Source organism: Stomoxys calcitrans, chromosome 5 (genome assembly GCF_963082655.1).
Source record: "Stomoxys calcitrans chromosome 5, idStoCalc2.1, whole genome shotgun sequence".
Taxonomy (NCBI): Eukaryota; Metazoa; Arthropoda; class Insecta; order Diptera; family Muscidae; genus Stomoxys; species Stomoxys calcitrans.
The window spans coordinates 49,547,609-49,567,289 of record NC_081556.1 but is presented as its reverse complement, the minus strand read 5'-3'; the positions used below and the strand labels follow the sequence as shown (position 1 = coordinate 49,567,289).

At 41.2% G+C, this 19,681-nt stretch overlaps 1 protein-coding gene across 1 annotated transcript in view; it reads right to left on the bottom strand.

Moving 5' to 3' along the window:
• Positions 1-13,459: 13,459 nt before the first annotated feature.
• Positions 13,460-19,681, bottom strand: part of LOC106088369 (low-density lipoprotein receptor-related protein 6) — a 269,833-nt gene continuing 263,611 nt past the window's right edge. Inside the window, exon 8 of the mRNA XM_013253851.2 lies at positions 13,460-13,533. The gene's annotated coding sequence lies outside the window, so the exon portion shown is untranslated. The remainder of the gene's footprint in view (positions 13,534-19,681) is intronic.

Sequence of the window (19,681 nt, the reverse complement as noted above, 5' to 3'; positions counted from 1 at the left end):
AACTTTCCGAGAAACTTTCTACTGATAGGGTCGCTCAAATGCTCTGTTCAGTTTTTTCTTCATCCCAACTTTGACTTAATAAGGGTAAGATCGTCTTCGACTAAACTCCTGTAATTTACCTCTCACATTTTCCAAACGTTTCCAAGCGGCAAGGCGTCAGGTCGATGTAATATATACGGATTTCAGTAAGACTTTTGATAAGATTAGCCATAGCCTTCTTATTTTTAAGCTTAATTAAATCGAGTTTCCACCCTGGATGGATATCGTCCTTCTTATCACTTAGAATGAAACGTGTCTTGTTTAGAGGCTGTTTGTCACGCTCAATTCATGTCTCCGGTGTCCCGCAGAGAAGTCACCTAGGTGCAATTCTATCATCGGGGCTTAACAGATCTGTATGAATGTTAAGCTTGTTTCCCTTGTTTTTTCGAATGCGGATTGCGCTATCCTTCAAGGGACTTAAATGAATTGGCTTAGTGGTGTGATGTGAAGTCTCTTAATCTCGATAAATGCAAGAAAATGACCTTTTGCCGAAGATTTGCCTTAACCACTTCGTATTTCATTAATGGACATCGAATGGATGAGATACCTCAATTTAAGAACTTAGGGGTTATGCTGGATAGTAAATTGAGGTTTGACGCTCATATTGATTCTTGTGTGGGTAGATCTATGTCTATGTCTATTCTAGGTTTTATCAGGAGATGGTAGAAGGAATTGCTTGTCTTAACATCTCTTTACAACACTTGTCAGGCCGACGCTCGAATATGCCTCCGTCGTGCGGTCTCCTAATAACCGATGCTTTATAAACATCATCAAGTTAGTTAAGAAAAAATCCTGATTTCTGCTTTAAGGGGACGGAAATTGAGTAATCCGTTGAATCTTTCCCCCTATACCGAACGTTTGAAGCTCATAGATTTGCCATTACTTTAACAAAGGCGTTTCATGCTAGGTGTCGTCTTCATGCAAAAGCTCATCAATGGGGAAATTAATGTCCCTTCACGGACAACAAGGAACTTCATTCCTCTAAATTTTTTTTAAAGGAATATTATCAACTAAATAATCCATTTAATAGGTTAGGTTAGGTTGAAAAGAGAGTTCGGATGTTAATCCGCCCTATGACACCATGGGCATACACCTAAGCCAGTAATCGGCTTGTTCTGCTTTCTAAATACTAACAAGTAAAAGCGTGCAAAGTTCGGCCGGGCCGAATCTTATATACCCTCCACCATGGAGCGTAGGCAAAAAATGATATAAGAAAAGATTTGCTCTGTTATTAGAGCGATATCAACATATGATCCGGTTTAGACCACAATTAAATTATTTGTAGAAGACCTGTGTAAAATGTCAGCCAATTCGAATAAGAATTGCGTCCTTTGGGGGCTCAAGAAGTAAAATAGATAGATTGATTTATATGGGAGCTGTAGCGGGCTATAGACCGATTCAGACCATAATAAACACGTATGTTGATGGTCATGAGAGGATCCGTCGTACAAAATTTCAAGCAAATCGGATAATAATTGCGACCTCTAGAGGCTCAAGAAGTCAAGATCCCAGATCGGTTTATATGGCAGCTATATTAGGTTATGAACCGATTAGAATCATACCTGGCACAGTTGTTGGATATCATAACAAAACACGCCGTGCAAAATTTCATTCCAATCGGATAAGAATTGCGTTCTCTAGAGGCTCAAGAAGTCAAGACCCAAGATCGGTTTATATGGCAGCTATACCAGGTTATGGGCCGATTTGAACCATACTTGGCACAGGCGTTGGATATCATAATAAAAAACGTGGTGCAAAATTCCATTCTAATCGGATAAGAATTGCGCGCTCTAGAGGCTCATGAAGTCAAGACCCAAGATCGGTTTATATGAAAGCTATACCAGGTTATGGACCGATTTGAACTATGCTTAGCACAGCAGTTAGAAGTGATACTAAAACATTATGTGCAAAATTTCAGTCAAATCGGATGAGCCTCTATAGGCTCAAGAAGTCAAGACCCAAGATCGGTTTATATGGCCGCTATATCAAACCATGTACCGATATGGCCCATTTACAATACCAACCGACCTACACTAAAAAGAAGTATTAGAGCAAAATTTCAAGCGGCTAGCTTTACTCCTTCGGAAGTTAGCGTGCTTTCGACAGACAGACGGACGGACGGACGGACAGACGGACGGAGTCTGTTGAAGATATTACAATTGTTGGAGATATTACCCGCACTTTAATTATAAGAATTTTATATTCTTGTTGTGCGGGTGTAAATAAATAAATTACAAAATTACAAAGGACATGGCTAGATCGACATAAAATGTCGCGACGATCAAGAATATAAATACTTTATGGGGTCTCAGACGAATATTTCGAGTAGTTGCAAACAGAATGACGAAATTAGTATATTCCCCATCCTATGGTGGAGGGTATAAAAAAAAGTAACCTCGAAAAAGAAAATCCAAGTTAGCAATTCCGTTCTACTTACAAAATCCTTATTTGTTTTCCATGCCACGCCCCTAAGTTGGTTCATGTCTGGTATTGTGTCCCCACCTAAGTGCCGGTATCTGTTAGACACGATATTCACCACATTCCATATTTTCGATATTTCTAATAATAAATATCGATAGTATCGTTTATTCGCTATCTCTTATGTTTAAAACGAAAATGAGAAGTAAAAATCAGGAGGTCAGTATATATATAGAAGCGATTTCAATGCATTTAGATCAGGTAAATCCACCCTAGACCAGATATTTACACTGCGCCAAGTCCTGGAAAAAACTCCAGAAGGACAAATCAACAGCTACCATCTCTTTGTTGACTACAAAGCCACTTTCGATACCTCTTTACGTTCAAAGGTATTTCAAGCTGTCTGAGTTTGGTATCCCTGCACAATTAATAAGACTCAGCAGGATGACACTTGATGATACGCTTTCCTCTGTAAGAAATAGGGAAGAATCTGTCGGAATCATTTTCAGCCTATCGTGTGATCTCTTTAATATCCTGTTGGAGCAGACTATACGAGATGCAGATGTGAATAGATATGGCACACTAATCACAAGAGGACACATGCTACTCGCCTATGCCGACGACATCATTGGTCGGTCCCCGGAAGTAGTAGGTAGAGAGTCAGTGAAAATGGGTCTGGCCGTAAATGGAGATAAAACGAAATGGATGGTTTCAACCCCCAAATTGTACAACCAAGCAGATAAAGAAAATGGAGAGTGTTGGGAACCACAACTTTGAGAGAGTCAGTATGGTTGCTTGTGAAAGCAGATGAGGTAGTGCTTGGAGTATTTGAGAGAAAGATTCTTCGTAAAATATATGGACCCGTTTCCGTTAATGGAGAATATAGGCGTCGTATGAACCATGAGCTGTATGACGACGATAGTATAGTTACACGTATCACGGTTGCGTTGGCTAGGTCATGTTGTTAGAATGGATGAAGAAGCTCCAGCAAAGAAGTCTTTTGAAGGCAAACACGGTGGTACACGCAAACCAGGGCGACCAAAAATCCGATGGAAAGATCAAGTGGTGGGAGACATCTCGAAACTTGGCGTCAGAGATTATTAAATGAGCGTAGAAGATCGAGGCGCTTTTAACGCTATTCTACGTTCGGTTAGTGGAGCAAATGTTCTGTCATAGCCAATTAAAGTAAATTAATTTGAATGCATAGACCAATTTAAACCAAATTTAATAAAGTCAGTTGGAAATAATAAGAATCTTAAAAAGTAAAATTGGGAGATTTAATAAAGAAGCTATACCATGAACATTCCACTAAGGAACAGGGCCAAACTTCTCACATATCAATGAGTGCAGTGTGATTCAAGTTGAAGCTCATTGATAAGGGACCTCCTTTTTATAGCCGAGTTCAAACGGCATGCCGCAGTGGTATGACCTCTTTGGAGAAAATTTTTTGCATGGTATAGTACCTCACTAATGTTGCCAGCATTAGGAGGGGAAAAACACCGCCGAAATTTTTTCTGATGGTCTCACCAGGATTCGAATCCTGGACGTTCAGCATCATAGGCGGACATGATAACCTCTGCGCTACGGTGGCCTCCTGCTATGGACCGATTCAAAGGATAATTGAAATACATAACAAAAAGGACAATTGAAAAATTTATAATTGCGTTACATTCAGGATAGGATCGCTAATTATTTTTGTTCAATTTTGCACATAGTGGAATTTAGCCAATAGTATCGATTGGAAAAATATCAATCGATATTCAGCCAAAAACTAAAATATCGATAGCACCGATAGTGCCATCGATATTTTGCCAGCTCTACCTACATATGCTACCACTTGTCGCACCGATTTTACATAAGTGAGCTCGTAGTCCTATGTGTCTCGTTATGATGCCCGTAATAGCCTCGTCTTCTCATGATCTGGATCTTCCATAGAATTTTCGCCGTCCTATCAACCGTTTCGCTGTTCCACAGGGTTGCATGCGCTTTCGTCGCCCACGCCCTTAGCTTCGGGTTAACCAAGTTTTTTGACGGCAGTACTCTGGCCTTCACCGTCAAATCGTTTGCCCTTTCATTCCCCCTCACTCCTTTATGGCCCGGCACCCAAACGATGCGGATTGTGTCATTCTCAGAGAAGGCGTTAATCTCCTTCTTACACTGCAAGACGGTTCGTTATCTTACCGTGCTGGTTGTTATGCCCTTATGGCAATTTTATTGTCCGTAAAGATGTTCACAATCGACGTCCTCTCATTTGCACACCACCATCTCACGCCTGGATCTCCGCCTGCAGAATCGTTTTATGATCAGGCAGTCTAAAACAGATCTCAGTCCCTGGGTTCTCAATGTAGACCCCCAGGCTTGATCCATCCGTGTAACATGATCTTCCAGATGACAATACTAGGGTTCCGTCAATCTAAACGCGTGCCGTTACGGTTCGCCTTTTTGCAACAGACGGACAACTATTGCACCAACTAGCCTGAGTCGCTCTTAGGGGAGGTCCCATCCCGTTGTGCTTGCCAGGGCCGTACCAATAAAAAAAATGCATCATCTACCTTCAAAAACATTCAAGCATCATTGTCCACAATCTGATCTGTTGGGAAGCAGATGGTAACTTCCAGTTGCCCTCCCTACCATTGTCACTTGGTCTCCAAAATATTGTATAGTGACCCCACAAACCCGTCCACATAACATCACTTACCTCACGTTTGACTCGGAAACCTCTTTCCTTCCTTCCAGGTTTCCTATCGTTGCCTCGATCATACCGCGATGGTTTGAGCTGCTCTCATCCTCAATCCATTTAATAACCTTTGCAAAAAATTTAACGAATTAAGTCATCTATTCTTCGCATCGGAGTCCATTCATGTTATTAAACGTATTATTTTACAAAACTTTAAAATCGACCCCAACATAAGGATTGCCAACCAACACTTTGCCATTATCTTCAATATTTCTTTATCGCTACCTGCCGTTTCAATTTTTACTGAGTTGACGTGCTGCTGTATCTTCTTCTTTATATTGCCGAAAGCACCTAATCTCCGGAATTCCAATGAAAATGTGCAGCAGAGACGAATCCTATTGAAATTGAAAGAAATCCAAATTGGAGAAATGACCAGGTCGATAGCGTTAATGACGCCACCAATATGAAAAAGTTTCTCTCAAAAACCCATGTCTAAATTGAAACGTAGGTAGACGACATGGGAGTGAGAGCAGAGACAACGGAGGACATGTTGAGGTTTTTGGTAAAATGCATTTTCCACAGGATACGACGAGACTCACGGAGACACCGGAATGGTGGAATAATGATGATGATCGAAGGCTTATCATTTTAGTCAACCGGACATGATGGAATATTTCCGGCGTTACCACAGAGTACGCCCACTATCTGGCATCCACATGGCAATATTTTCACAGCTTGCCAAGAACTTTCATATACTTCGAAAGTCTGGCAGGAAGCAAGGGTGGTTATACCCAAGCGCAAGGCAAGTTATGCAACACCAAAGGCCGACAGGCCTATAAGCCTTTGGTCCTTTCCTCTCAAAACCATGGAACGTATAGTGGATACCATGATAAAGAGCAGGACATCCGGCGAAATGCTCAAATACAAAAAGCATGCCTATGTCAAGGGAAGGTCGATAAAGATTGTCCTGCGTACGAGAATCGTTTGTTGCAAAGACGTACACATTGGCGGTGTGAATTGACTTCGAGCGGGATTTTAACAATGTGTGAACCGACACACTGATCTAATCCTAAGACCTGTACCGGGTAGACATTAATAGGAGGAGAAAGTGGCAAAAAGCACGCAACAGTGGGGTATTTTATTATTCACTCCCATGGGTGACCACCATAAATATCCTATTACAGATGCTGTCTGAGGAAGGATTTGAAGCAAATGTTATAATACTTCTAAAAGGTAAGGATCTGAATCAGCTATGCAGAAGTGCCGAAAGGGAAATACAATACTACTGGTATATGCCAAAAGGTTTCAAAGTTACCCCAGAGATGACTTAAATCTGCTTGTTTACGAGTAAGACGAAGTTGCACCAATATAATACCACGTTTTCTCAATAGATCGATTCGATATATGACAAGGTCAAATACTAAGGAGTGATCTTGGACAGGAAACTGAATTGGAAGTTTTATATTCAGGAGCGTACCGAATAGGATCACGGATGTTGGACACTTTTCATACGAGCCGTTGGCTTGAAATGGGGCCACCGTGGCGCTTAGGTTAGCACGTCTAACACCTGGGTTCAAATCCCGGCGACAATATCAGAGAAATTTTCCGCGGTTGTAATCCCTATACTAATGCTGCCTACATTTTTGAGGTTTTCTGCCATGTTAAAACTTCTATACCATATGGTGTTGCTATGTGCAACGCCGTTTGGACTCGGCATAAGCTTAAACTTTAATCGGTCTGCACTCATTGATATGAGTGAAGTATCCCCTGTCCCTTAGTGGAATGTTAATGGGAAATTTAGTAGTTAGTAGATCTTAGGCAGAAAAATGAATTGGAAGTGTCGCACTCAGGAGCGTTTCGAGAAGGCTCATGTAGACGGGCTGTAGGTTCAAAAAGGGAGCTGAATCCGATGATAGTTCACTGGCTCTCCAGGAGCGTGATGAAGAATGGAGGCCACCGTAGCGCAGAGGTTAGCATGTCCGCCGTTGACGCTTAACGCCTAGGTTCGAATCCTGGCGAGACCATCAGAAAAAATTTTCAGCGGTGGTTTTCCCCTCCTAGTGCTGGCGACATTTGTGAGGTACTATGCCATGTAAAACTTCTCGCCAAAGAGGTGTCGCACTGCGGCTCGCCGTTCGGAATCGGCTATAAACAAGAGGTCCCTTATCATTGAGCTTAAACTTGAATCGGACTGCTCTCATTGATATGTGAGATATGTCGACGAAGTCCGAGTTACGGGCGTGATCGACTAGGACTGAATGGAAGTAAGACGGAGATCAGTATAGCTTTCGCTATCATAACGGGACACATAGGACTACGAGCTCACTTACAGTTAAGGATTTTGTAACAAACACCGAATTCCTACCTGATATTTTCTTTTTCGAAGTTATTTTTTTAGCATTTAGAGCGCACAACAAGCCGATTACTAGCTTAGGTATGTCCATAGTGGCATGGGGCGGATGAATATCCGCACCCTCCTTTCAACTTAACCTTGCCTAGTTGTTTTGCGATATATATTCTCAAAGTAGATGGTAAATGCTTGATCCAAATTGTTTTTGCTATATATTTGGTAAATGTCAAAAATGCAAAATTATCAGCACTTTAAAATAGAATAACGTTATCAGGACAAGGCATAGGTTTTTCATAATGTATGTCAGAAGTGCGTGATATTTCTACGGTTACGGTTTAATTGAAAAAGAGGCGCCATAAAGTTCCTGATTAGCGAAAAACTCAGACAGGGCACCAAGCAGTTAAAACATCTCCTTATGAGTATAATGGACATGGGTGTGTATGATTACTTTTCGATAAGTATGACATACATCATACGCCACCTTGGTCGCCCATAAAATACTTGGCAACGAATTGTTTCCAAATCAACTCGCCATATCCTAGGTGCTACAGACTTAATGGCATCTCTGTCTTCACAGAAACATAACTGTTGACACACCATGCATTTCAGACATATAATGTGAGGAACCCATGACTTGTCCTAAGGACGTAAATCTATTTTAAAGTGCAACTAATACGTAATTTTGACAAAGTCTGATATATATTTTTTATATGTCAAATATATATTCATCAAACATATAGCAAAACCAATTTGGATCAAGCACATAAAATCTACTTTGTGATCCCATATAAAAAGACAACTATAAAATAATTTTAAATGTCCATACAACCAATGCCTCTTGCGGGTGCAATTCTTATGCGATTTGGCTAAAATTTTGCATAATTTCCTCTACGACCTCTAACATTTTTGGAAAGTATGGTCTAAACTAGTATATAACGTGATAAAACCGGATCTAGCGAGCTTTCGACAGACGTACAGCCGGACAGACGTACGGACGGACGGACATGGCTAAATCGTCTAAGAATGTCAAGACCCACATTTTTCCAAAATCAAAAATTGCCAAAATTCTTCTGTTACTGTAAAATTGGTAAAGATACCTCAAAATTGTTTTTTATGAAAATTGTGGTCGCTATTGCGTGCAAGAACTGACACATCGGCGGTGACATTGGTCATAAAGTCAGCGGTGAATTTTGCACAGATTACCAACACACTATTTATAGGCCGGTCCTAATCTTTCAAAGCCTTCAAAGTGTGGTTGTTTTAGTGAATATCTTTTGGAAGTTGTATTAATGGCTTCGGACGCTAGACAACGGCAACGGCTCTTGCTGCTGCTCCGTGTGTACAGGTTCGAATTCCAGCCATTCGAATCTTCGATCATTGAGCTCGTCGAAAGAGAATCAACCCTCCCTCTTAGCCTAAAAGTACTACCCAAAAATAAAAGTGAACCGATCGGGACAATATGGGATTCAAATAAAAGGTATTCAAGAGTAGAGTACGACTTTCAAAATAAAAGTTGGGTCCAAGTACCTGGGGGGCTGCCCCGGCCCCAAAACCCCTTAAAATAGTTTTATTTGATGATCATGACAATATGGGACTCAAATGAAAGGTATTCGGGAGTAGATTACGAATATGGTCAGGAAGTAGGAATAGCCTTTATAATTTATTGATAACGGAAGGTGGTGGAGGGTCCACCGTTACCCCAAAAACACCACCCAAAATCAAAAGTGGACCGATAAGGACAATATGGGTATCAAATGCAAAGTATGCGGGAGTAGATAACGAATCTGGCATACAAATTCATGTCGAGGTATATAGACTGAAAAACGGCAGAACCGATTTTCTCGAAATATTCGCATATTGTGTAGGATGGATGGTCTGTAAGGAAACATAGGCTATATAATTTTTTCGGTATCGGAAGGGGGACGGACCCGCCCCCTTATCCCAAAAACACAACCCAAAATCAAAAGTGGATCGATCGAGACAATATAGGTATAAAATGATAGGTATTGGAGAGTAGAATTCGAATATGGTATTAAAATTTGAGTCAAGTACCCATCGGGACACCCGAACCCTAAAACTTCCCCAAACAGACATATTGGACGATCATTTCAATGTGGGGCTCAAATGAAAGGTATTCGGGAGTAGATTTCGAATCTGGCATGCAAAATCAGATCGAAGTATAGGGGGTCACACCACCCCTCAAAAACGCCATTATGACTATATGATACTTGGCTGAGCTCATTTACTTAAAATTCTCATAGATTGTGTACGTTTGTCTGGAGGGATACATAGGCTATATAAATTTTAGATATCGGGTGGAGGCGGACCCTTCCCCTTACCCCAAAAACGCCACCCATATCCGAAAGTGATCCGATGGGAATAATAAGGGTATCAAATGAAAGGTATTGGAGACCAGAAAACGAATATGGTATTAAAACTCCTCAAAACTCCTCTAAACAGATATATTCAAAGTTCATGTCAATATGGGACTCAAATGAAAAGTATTAGTAGGCAGTAGATTAAAAATATGGCATAAAAAATTAGATCCAAGTAATGGGAGGTTGCCCACCGCCAAATACCCCCAAATGGGCATATTAACCAACCATGGCTATATGGGACTCAAATGAAAGGTATTAGAGATTAGATTACGAATATGACATTAAAATTTGCGCTCATGTCTAGGTGGCCCTTTTTCTCCTAAATATACGTCAAATGTGTGATTTGACCCATTATGACAATATGGGACTCAAATGAAAGGTATTTGAGAGTAGAAAACGAATTTGATATTCAATTTTGGAGCCAAGTATTTGGGTTAAAGCACCCCCTAAACCGAACCTCATTTCCGTTGGGAATAAAGAACGAATTTGATATCTAATTTCAGTGCAAAATGCCGGTGGCCTTCTCAACCCTAGAACACCGTCCAAATGGTTCATATTTAGCGGCCATTGCAATATAGGGCTCTAATTAAAGGGATTTGGAAGGGCAGCACGAATTTGATATCCATATTTGAGTCGAAATGTCTGAGGTGCCATCCCTCCCCTAATGAGAACATTACCCTAAGGAAGAACATAACCATCAGGAACCGAGAAGGGGCAAATTCTCACACATCAATGAGTGCTTTTCGATTCAAGTTTTTTATAACCGAGTCCGAACAGTGTCCTCTTTGGGGAAAATTTTTTAAATGACCATGCATGGCATTGTACCTCGCAAATGTCGCCAACATTAAGAGAGGGGATAAACAGCGCTTCGTACGATGTTCTCGCCAGGATTTGAACGCTTTCAGCGTCATAGGCTACAATGGCACGAATTCGATATCCGCATTCAGGGCGAGAGATATTAGAGAGTTGAAGAAAGCGCAGCGGAGTGAGCCCGGTTCGGCTAGTCTTATATATAAAAATCAATTTGTGTTTATTTGTAGGTTTGATTGTTTGTTTGTTTGTATGTTTGTGTGTTCCTTATAGACTCAGAAACGGCTGAACCGATTTTCTTGAAATTTTCACAGATGGTGCATAATGGTGAAAAAGTACCCGTGGTGAAAATAGGGTACTAAATTTTTTGATATCTGAAGGGGAGGCGGACCCTTCCCCTTACCCTAATTTTCAGAAACGCCAGATCTCGGAGATGGGTGGTGCGATTTAAGCGAAATTTTGTGTGCTCTGATATAGTACCTTAAAAATAAAAATTTGGTATCCAAATTTCGGATGGGGGACATAGGGGGGCTGCCCCACCCTAAAACCTACCAAACATATATTTAGACCAATCACGACAATATGGGACTCAAATGAAAGGTATTTGGGTAAGAAAACGTATCTGGTATCCAATTATCGGATTGAGTGTTAGGGGGACCACCCCAAGCCCCAAAACACCCCTAAATCGGACATATTTACCGACCATGGCAATATGGGACTCAAATGAAAGGTATTTGCGAGTAGAATACGAATCTGATATCCAAATGTGAGACCACGTTTATGGGGGTCCACCTCTTTCCCAAAACACCCCCCAAACAGGACTTATTTACTGACCATGGGAATATGGGGCTTAAATAAAAGGTATTTGAATGTAGAATACGAATCTGATATCCAAATATGGGACCAAGTGTTTGGGGGCCGCCTCTCACCAAAAACATCCCCCTAATGGGACAAATTTACGACCATAGCAATATGGGGCTCAAATGAAAGGTCTTTGGGAGTAAAGCACGAATTTGATATCAATATTCGTGAAAAGTGTCTATGGGGCCACCCCACCCCCACAACACCACCCAAATAGTAAGTATTTGCTGACTATTGCAATATGAGGTTCAAATAAGAGGGTTTTTAAAGTGGAACCCGAATCCGATATATATTTTCAAGGCCAACTCACTGAGTGGCCGCCCATCCCCCAAAACACTCCCTAAGCCGGTCATGTTTGCCGACTATGGAAATATGGGGCTCAAATTAAAGGTATGTGGGAGTAGACCACGTATCTGATATCAACATTAGGGACTAACTGTCTAGGGGACGTCCCACCACCATTACAACCCTCAAATAGGACGTATTTGCTCACCAAGACAATTTGACTCTTAAAGAGAGTGGAACTAAATATTTATAGTTTATAGGGTCAATACCCCAAACCGGACATATTTGATGACTTTTGCAATAAGAAGTTTAAATGAGATTAGAAAACGAATTTGATATCCAATTTTGAGGGCAATGGCAATATGGGGTTCAAATAAATGATATATAGATATATGAGAATAGAGTACGTTGCCCATATATTTTCCGGGCTTAGTGTTTGGTGGACCACTCCAATCCCCAAAACACCCCTAAAAAGGGCATATTTACCCACCATGTCAATGTGGAGCTTAAATGAAAGGTATTGGGGGTAGAGCAAGAATTGATACCCATTTTCGCAAGAATTGATACTCATTTTCGCAAGAATTGATATCCAAAATACCCCACAAACAGAAATTTTTTAGTGACCATCGCAATATGGGGCTCAAATAAAGGTATTTGGGAGTAGAATACGAATTTGATATCCAAATGTAGGACCATGTATTTAGGGCATCACCCCTTTCCCAAAACACCCCCAAAGGAAAGAAAATTTTCAACCATGCCAATATATGGCTCAAATGAAAGGTATTTGAGATTAGAAAACTAATTTGATAACCTATTTTGGGGCTATGTGTTTGGGGGATGCCTCATACTGTAAGCTCCTCTTAAGCCAATGGCAATATGGGGTTTAAATAAATGGTATTTGAGAGAAAAGCACGATGCTGATATTTCTTCAGGGCCAAGTATCTGATGGACCCCCTCTCCCCCTAAAACACCACTAAATCAGACATCATGAGAATATCGGGCTGAAATAAAGTAGTTTAAGAATATAGTACACCTTACATCTAAACCTAATTTCGTAGACCAATAAAGATCATATGGGATTCAGATAAAGGCACTTATATTGTGAAACTGTTAGTCAAGCGATATACTATTTTCGTAGCATGGTATTTCACTAAAAGATCTTTAATTGTCGAAAATAAATATTCCAAGGAAACTTTTGTTCCATATAAAGTAAAAGAAGGCGCAGCGGAGCGGCCCGGGTCAGCTAGTATAGATATAAATACCAGTCATGTGAAAATTAGCAGAGCAATAAAATTGACCCTTCGAAATATATACCAATGACTACGACGTACATCGATCTGAAGATCCGGCAATCTCTTTTCAGTACTATTCCACAAATTATTGCCTTACGTCACATTTTTTTTGAAATTACATATTTTTTCCAAAATACTTACTTTCCTTAACTTGCAATTAATTAAAGAAATAGGTGGATTTTTTTTCGAATATGTTATTTGTTTTTTATTTATTTAACTCGCTTTTAATTTTCGTTTTCTTGATATGCGAAAAAATCATATTTGCACTAACATTATTAACTAATCAGGAAAACATTTAAAATCCATAACATACATATTTTTGTTTTTTTTTTTCTTTGTTTCGCATGAATTCCGGTAATTCCTGCTTGTAAACGTTGTTGATTGTTTTTACACGATTTATTTATTTGTTAAAAAATAACTTTTCTGTTGAGAAAAAAAAACATTATTTAGGTGTATGCGTGTGTAAGTTGTGGTTAATGAAGTATTAAACTTAAAGTCAATGAAGGAAAAATTTAAAATATACACAAAATTGTTGGTCTATATAATTAACACATTAATTAATTGAGGCACTTTTTGGCGTTTTATGGTTTTTTGTTGTTCTTCAACTATATGTTTATAAAAAAGTGTTAAATATATCAGCTTATATTTATGGTTATAATTAAACTAATTACAATGTGTGTGTGTGTATGTGTGAGTGTGTGGTGAATTGGCCATTACAAATGTATAAAGACAACCATACAGTTTATTCGCTTTATTTTGAGTCTTTAAATCATTACACTTAACGCATGCTGGAAAATAAAACATAAAAAAAACATTTAATGCCTTGTTTTCTCATCTAGATAAAAGATACTGAAAATGGCAGAATCTAAAAATCTTAGAGTGACCAACATATATACGAGAACTTTATTGCTTCAGCACTCGAGCCACTGTAAATCGCCGTTATAGGTAAATTGTGGTCTACTGTCAAATCATAATGGAAACAGGTAAAAAGGATGATGATGGGACTTCAGTCACCACGATAGCGACTGATCCGAAGAGATGCGCATCCGTTGTTTAACCGTCAGTTTATTTAGCATTCTAAAAGTGATAGGACGAGGAGAAGAGCCATTCGTTGCATCCATGGTCTCAGTATTTTGGATTAACCATCAGAATTTCTGTATGGGGTGAAGTATACTGGCCGTTTACAGTTTGAAGTGGAATTGCCGATCTCTTCGGAGACCAAATGAACTTCGATTAAAGGATCACATAATTATGGAATTACAGACGTCATGTGCATCCTCAAATCATCTTAGGTGCTGGACCCGACGGAATATGTAAACTGATATTAAAGATTTTGGTTCTATTGGGAGTCGTGCACCAGACTAAGGTACAGCTTTTCTCCTAGTGAAACGTAAGCTGGGCGTTTGCATGGGACTTGTTCTGTATGGGGTGAAATGTACTGGCCATTTACAGGGTGAAGTGGAATTGTTGATCTCTTTCGAGGCCAAATACCTGGGTGTGAATGTTGGCCAAAAACTGATCTTCGATGAAAGGATCACGGAGGAAGAAGTATATTTGTATCTTCTTCGGATGACGGAGTGTATCTTCATTTATGGCAGTGTTTTGAGTGGTTTTCACATATGAAAATCTTCTATGGTATAGGCTTTGAGCAGCTGTGCTTTCCGCAGGGCGATCGAGAATGGTGAAGCGGATGTGCTGATTTCTGGAGCTATCAGTTTTCTGAGAGAAGCGTTGAGTGCCTACATCGATCTTATATCGTTGGGGTTGGGCGGCGATAAATACAGCTCTTAGGCCTAGCATTCCAATGGTAATTTTTTACACAAGCGATGCGACTTTGCGAGCCTATTTTTGGCGCGACGCATTATGTTCCAGGGAAATCCTTCCTCGTTGACCGGCTGGAAAGTGTTTTCCCTAAAAGGTAACCCTGTGGATAACCCACCATTTCCATGACCTTCTTTATACGCGGATGGGTCTAAGTTGGATGGAGGCAACGGGGCGGGAATCTTCCTGGAGTTCTTTGGGATAAGGAAATCATATGGACTTTTAGAGGCCACCTTGGCACAGAGGTTAGCATGTCCGCCTGTAACGCCGATCGCCTGGGTTCAAATCCAGGTCTGAACATCAGCAAAATTTCCAGCGTTGGTTATCCCCTTACTAATGCTGGCTACATTTGTGAGGTATCCTAGGTTGTTAAAACTTCAATACCAAGTGGTGTCGCTATGCGGCACGAAGTTCGGACTCGGAATAAAAACGGAGGCCCCTTATCATTGAGCTTTAACTTTAATCGGACTGCACTCATTGATATGAGAGAAGTATCCTCTGTTCCTTAGTTGAATATTCATGGGAAATTTAGAAGTTTAGTGTGGAGTTTTTGGACTGAAAGCTCTGGAAACATTGCCGATAAGGATTTGGAGCATGTTGAAAGCTATCAGGCTCTGATGGTTCGCGGGTCATGGAAAAATGGCGGGGGTGTCCACAAGTTGCGGATCTCGGTATGGGATAACTATGAGCACCTCTCGGGCTGGATCTTTGAGCCCGATCTGTGTGGTGTTCATTCTTATTAAGGGAAGCTTAGCTGGGAGCTACCGGGCGCGTCTATAGGTTGTGAATAGTGGAACGCTGCATACGGAGTAACACTAATTGTTGTCGGAGACAATAAGCGGTATCGAAAGGAGAGTATCATTGATTGGCCGTTCGGCATCGGCTCTTGCTTAAATACTGAGTGCCTATGGTGCCTTTAAATAACCAATGGCTATTACGCTCCCGCAACGATCGGTCTTATGGACCTTAGCGAGCTTGCTCACTCATATAAGCTTGACGAGGATCGCCAACTTTATATACAAATGTGGCTACGATGACGACAAGTTGCGGATAGTGGAATGCTCCGTATATGAGGTGGCTCCAACTCCAGTCGTGGACAATCAGCGGTATCGAGTGGAGAGTGTCAGTGAGAGTAAATATTGAGATACTCGATTTGACAAGGCGAGTTGTTGGCACCTTTCAATAACCAATGGCTGGCGCCGCAGATTACGGGCTAGCCAAAGCCTTCGGTCGATTGTTTCGCGGGACAGGACTTCGCTTATCATGGGACACAAGAAGCATCACCCCAGACAGTTCTTAAATATCCTGACTGGTCATTGCAACGTCTGTTATCTGATGCTGCGCTGCAAAAAAAAAGGGAGGCGGACTTCTGTAAGGACTGTGACTAGGAGAAGTCGGAGACGTCATAGACATAGAGTGAACGATTCATTTTGGGCTACTGTAGAAACCTGGAGTGGTGGGCTGCACGAAGCTTTCACATATAATACCTCCTCTGGTCATCCTGTTTTCTTTCTTATTTATCTTTTGCATTGGTTCCATTCTTTTTTCGGTCTGTTGATGTGCACTGTACTATTTATCTTCTTCTTTCTTCTATTTGAACGATGTTCCATGACTTATTTTTTGGACATTAACTACTAAAAACTAAAAAAATCCACAGGTTGCAAACAGTGGAATGCTCCATACGAAGTAGCTGCAAATACAGTCGCGGACACTAAGCGGTATCGAGTGCAGAGTCTCAGTGAAAGAGGCCGGGTGGCATCGGCTCCTCCTTGAATACTGAGTGCCTATGATGCTCGATACGATAAGGCGAGATATTGGCGCCTTTTAATAATCAATGCCCACCTGGTTTCCGCGGCGATCGGTCGTATAGAACGCAACGAGCTTGCCCGTCTATGAAAGCTAGACGAAGATCGCCAGCTCCATATGCAAATGTGGCTACAACCACAACCATGGGGTTCCGGGTTACAGCTGAGTATGCACTACCTTGGTTAATATGGTTTGGTTGCAGCCAAGACATTTATGTAGCCACTGAAAAATAGTTGTGTTGAATACAAGATGGCGATAAACATCAATTTGTAATTTTGAACGAATTTTTACCATTTTGGCTAATAAAGTACATATGTGCAGTAATTGATCGTTTTTATATGGAAATAACTTTATTTCATGTTGCATGGGCCTGTTAAAATAATAAGACAAATAAAACTTCGGAGCTGCAAGAAAAAATTAACCAATGATGTCACCCTGTTTCGCAAAGAAAATTTCATTTGAGCTGCGTACCTGCAAGCGAACTTTTTGGTAACGGTACCGATGACGAAAATTTCGTTTAGGATATGTCAATGCATTTCTTATGGTAACGAAAAATTTCGCCAGAGGTGCATACTGCGCTAAACTAAGGACCTTAACCTATCTCTGAAAACCTTATAGTTCACGATGTTTGGAAATTGAGCAGCGAATCCAGTAACGATTTCCCTTCTCGCAGCAGCAGCTGAAGCACTAACACTGCCGATTGTTGTGGGAATATTTCCATGTGCTGTGGACTAACGTGGATTTTTTAAATAGCACTGCCGGCCATCACGGTCCATATTAGTGTCACATTTAACAGCCTTTACAGGCTCTCCACAATCAATTGCGATTGTTGATGAAAACAGAAGTAGAGACATGGTCTTCAAGTCATTTGCCGGTGGTACTTGACTACATATAGGACAATATGCCCTTCAGTAGCGATTTATGCAGCGGTTTAAGTTTGAGTTCTGCAAGAGTGTTGCTCTACGCACTGCAAAGGAAGCGTAAGCTACTGAGTGCAGGTATGCTGTCCATATCACCTGAAGAAGTAAACCTCCTCCGGCAAACCAGAGTAGTACATGCTCAGCTACTTTCAGGCAGATAGAACTATGCTATGATTGATACAAGCGTGCTATATTATTGTTGCGCTCACCTGCCTGACAAATTTATTTATTAGTAGGGCATGGACAACAATTAGGGATTTTGTAAGTAGCACGGAATTCCTAACATAAATTTTCTTATTCGAGATTACATTTTTATTGTTGCTGGATTCTCTTGAGTGTCAAGACCCAGGAACTCTGCGACTAAGATGGGTTGCGTCCCCAGTCTCCCGGAACGTAATTGAGCTAGAACTACTCTGGTTTGCCGGGGGAGGTCAATTTATTCAGGTGCAATAGGAGGCGGTCGCCCTTTACCACATCTGCTACCGTGTCTGCATGAATATTGCTAAGACCTGCTTGATATGCCGCTTGATCTAGAGGTTTTCTCTTGTAGCGCTGAACCTCACGCTCTAGATCATGTAGATCTACCTTAAGGCTTATGGGCGGTGGATATCTATTAACAAGATTATGATTTGGATGGTCTCTGCGATAACAGCCCAAAAGGTATTGCTTAGACAGCATGTAGTTATGTCTTCGCACTGGTAAGATCTTTGTCTCCTGATGGAGGTGGTCCACATGAGAGCTGAGGAGACAACCAGTCGCAGTTCTGAGGGCGGCATTCTGACTGATCCGAATATTATTCCAATGCGTGCACAAAATTGACGAGAACACACTGGCACTGCATAAGTTACCACAGACCGGCCAATTACTTTGTACGTGGTCAACAAGGTTTCTTTGTCTGCACCCCAAGTGCTGCCAGCAAGTGACTTGAGGACCTTGTTTCTACTTTTGACTTTATCGCAAATTGATGTGACATGTGGGGAGAATGTGTAAGCGCTGTTAAATGTGACGCCAAGTATTTTGGGACACTTGATGGTCGGAATCTTTTCTTCATCGACCATCACAGTCAGCTCAGTATTAGCCTCAAGGGTATTTGTAGTGAACAATGTGGCTGAAGATTTGGTGGCAGATATCTCCTGCAAGAAGCAGAGAAATGTGAGGCAAGTCCGTTGAGGTAGACGTTCAACCTATCGCAGATGTCAACAATGGGTGGGGGGCCTGATGCCATAATCATACAATCGTCCGCATATGTACGATATCCATGCCGTCTGGAGGGGGTGGAATGGAGGATAGGTAGAGATTAACCAGTGCCGGAGATATCACTCCACCTTGGAAAACTCCCTGTTTCACTCTACGGTGCTTCGACTTCTTATCCCTAAATTCCACAAATCACTGGCGACCACACAGATAATTTGCGACCCAGCGTTTCAGGCCTGGCTGGAGGGACGTGTTGGCGATGTCCTCAAATAATTTGGCATGGCTGACTGTGTCGAATGCCTTCGATAGGTCCAGTGCCACGAGGACCGTCCTATCACATGGCCATGGTCTGATTGAAGCCACGGCAAATGTGTGCGGTGATGGCGTGCAAAGCTGTTTTTATGCTATGCAGTCTTCGAAATCCTTGTTGATGCTCCACGAATGGAAATTCTCCTACGAGGCTCGGGAGGAGTAATGCCTCAAGCGTCTTTGCCACTGGTAAGATAAGGGAGATCGGTGTGTATGATTCCCCCAAACTCGGGTCTTTTCCAGGCTTCAGTAGCGGCTTTAGAGCGCACAACAAGCCGATGACTGGCTTAGGTGTATGTCCATTTTGGCATGGGACGCATTAATATCTGCACCCTTTCTTCAACCTAACCTTACTTTGAGTATTCAAAATCTAATATGTGGCCATATATGTTATTTTGAACAGTCCACGAAAAAAGGAGAATATAGGCCTCAAAAATTGCAATTCTTAAATTTTCCTACACTGATAGAAAAATGACGGTACTTAGTCAATACCGCCTGGTATTATTTTGTTCGCCTCATAG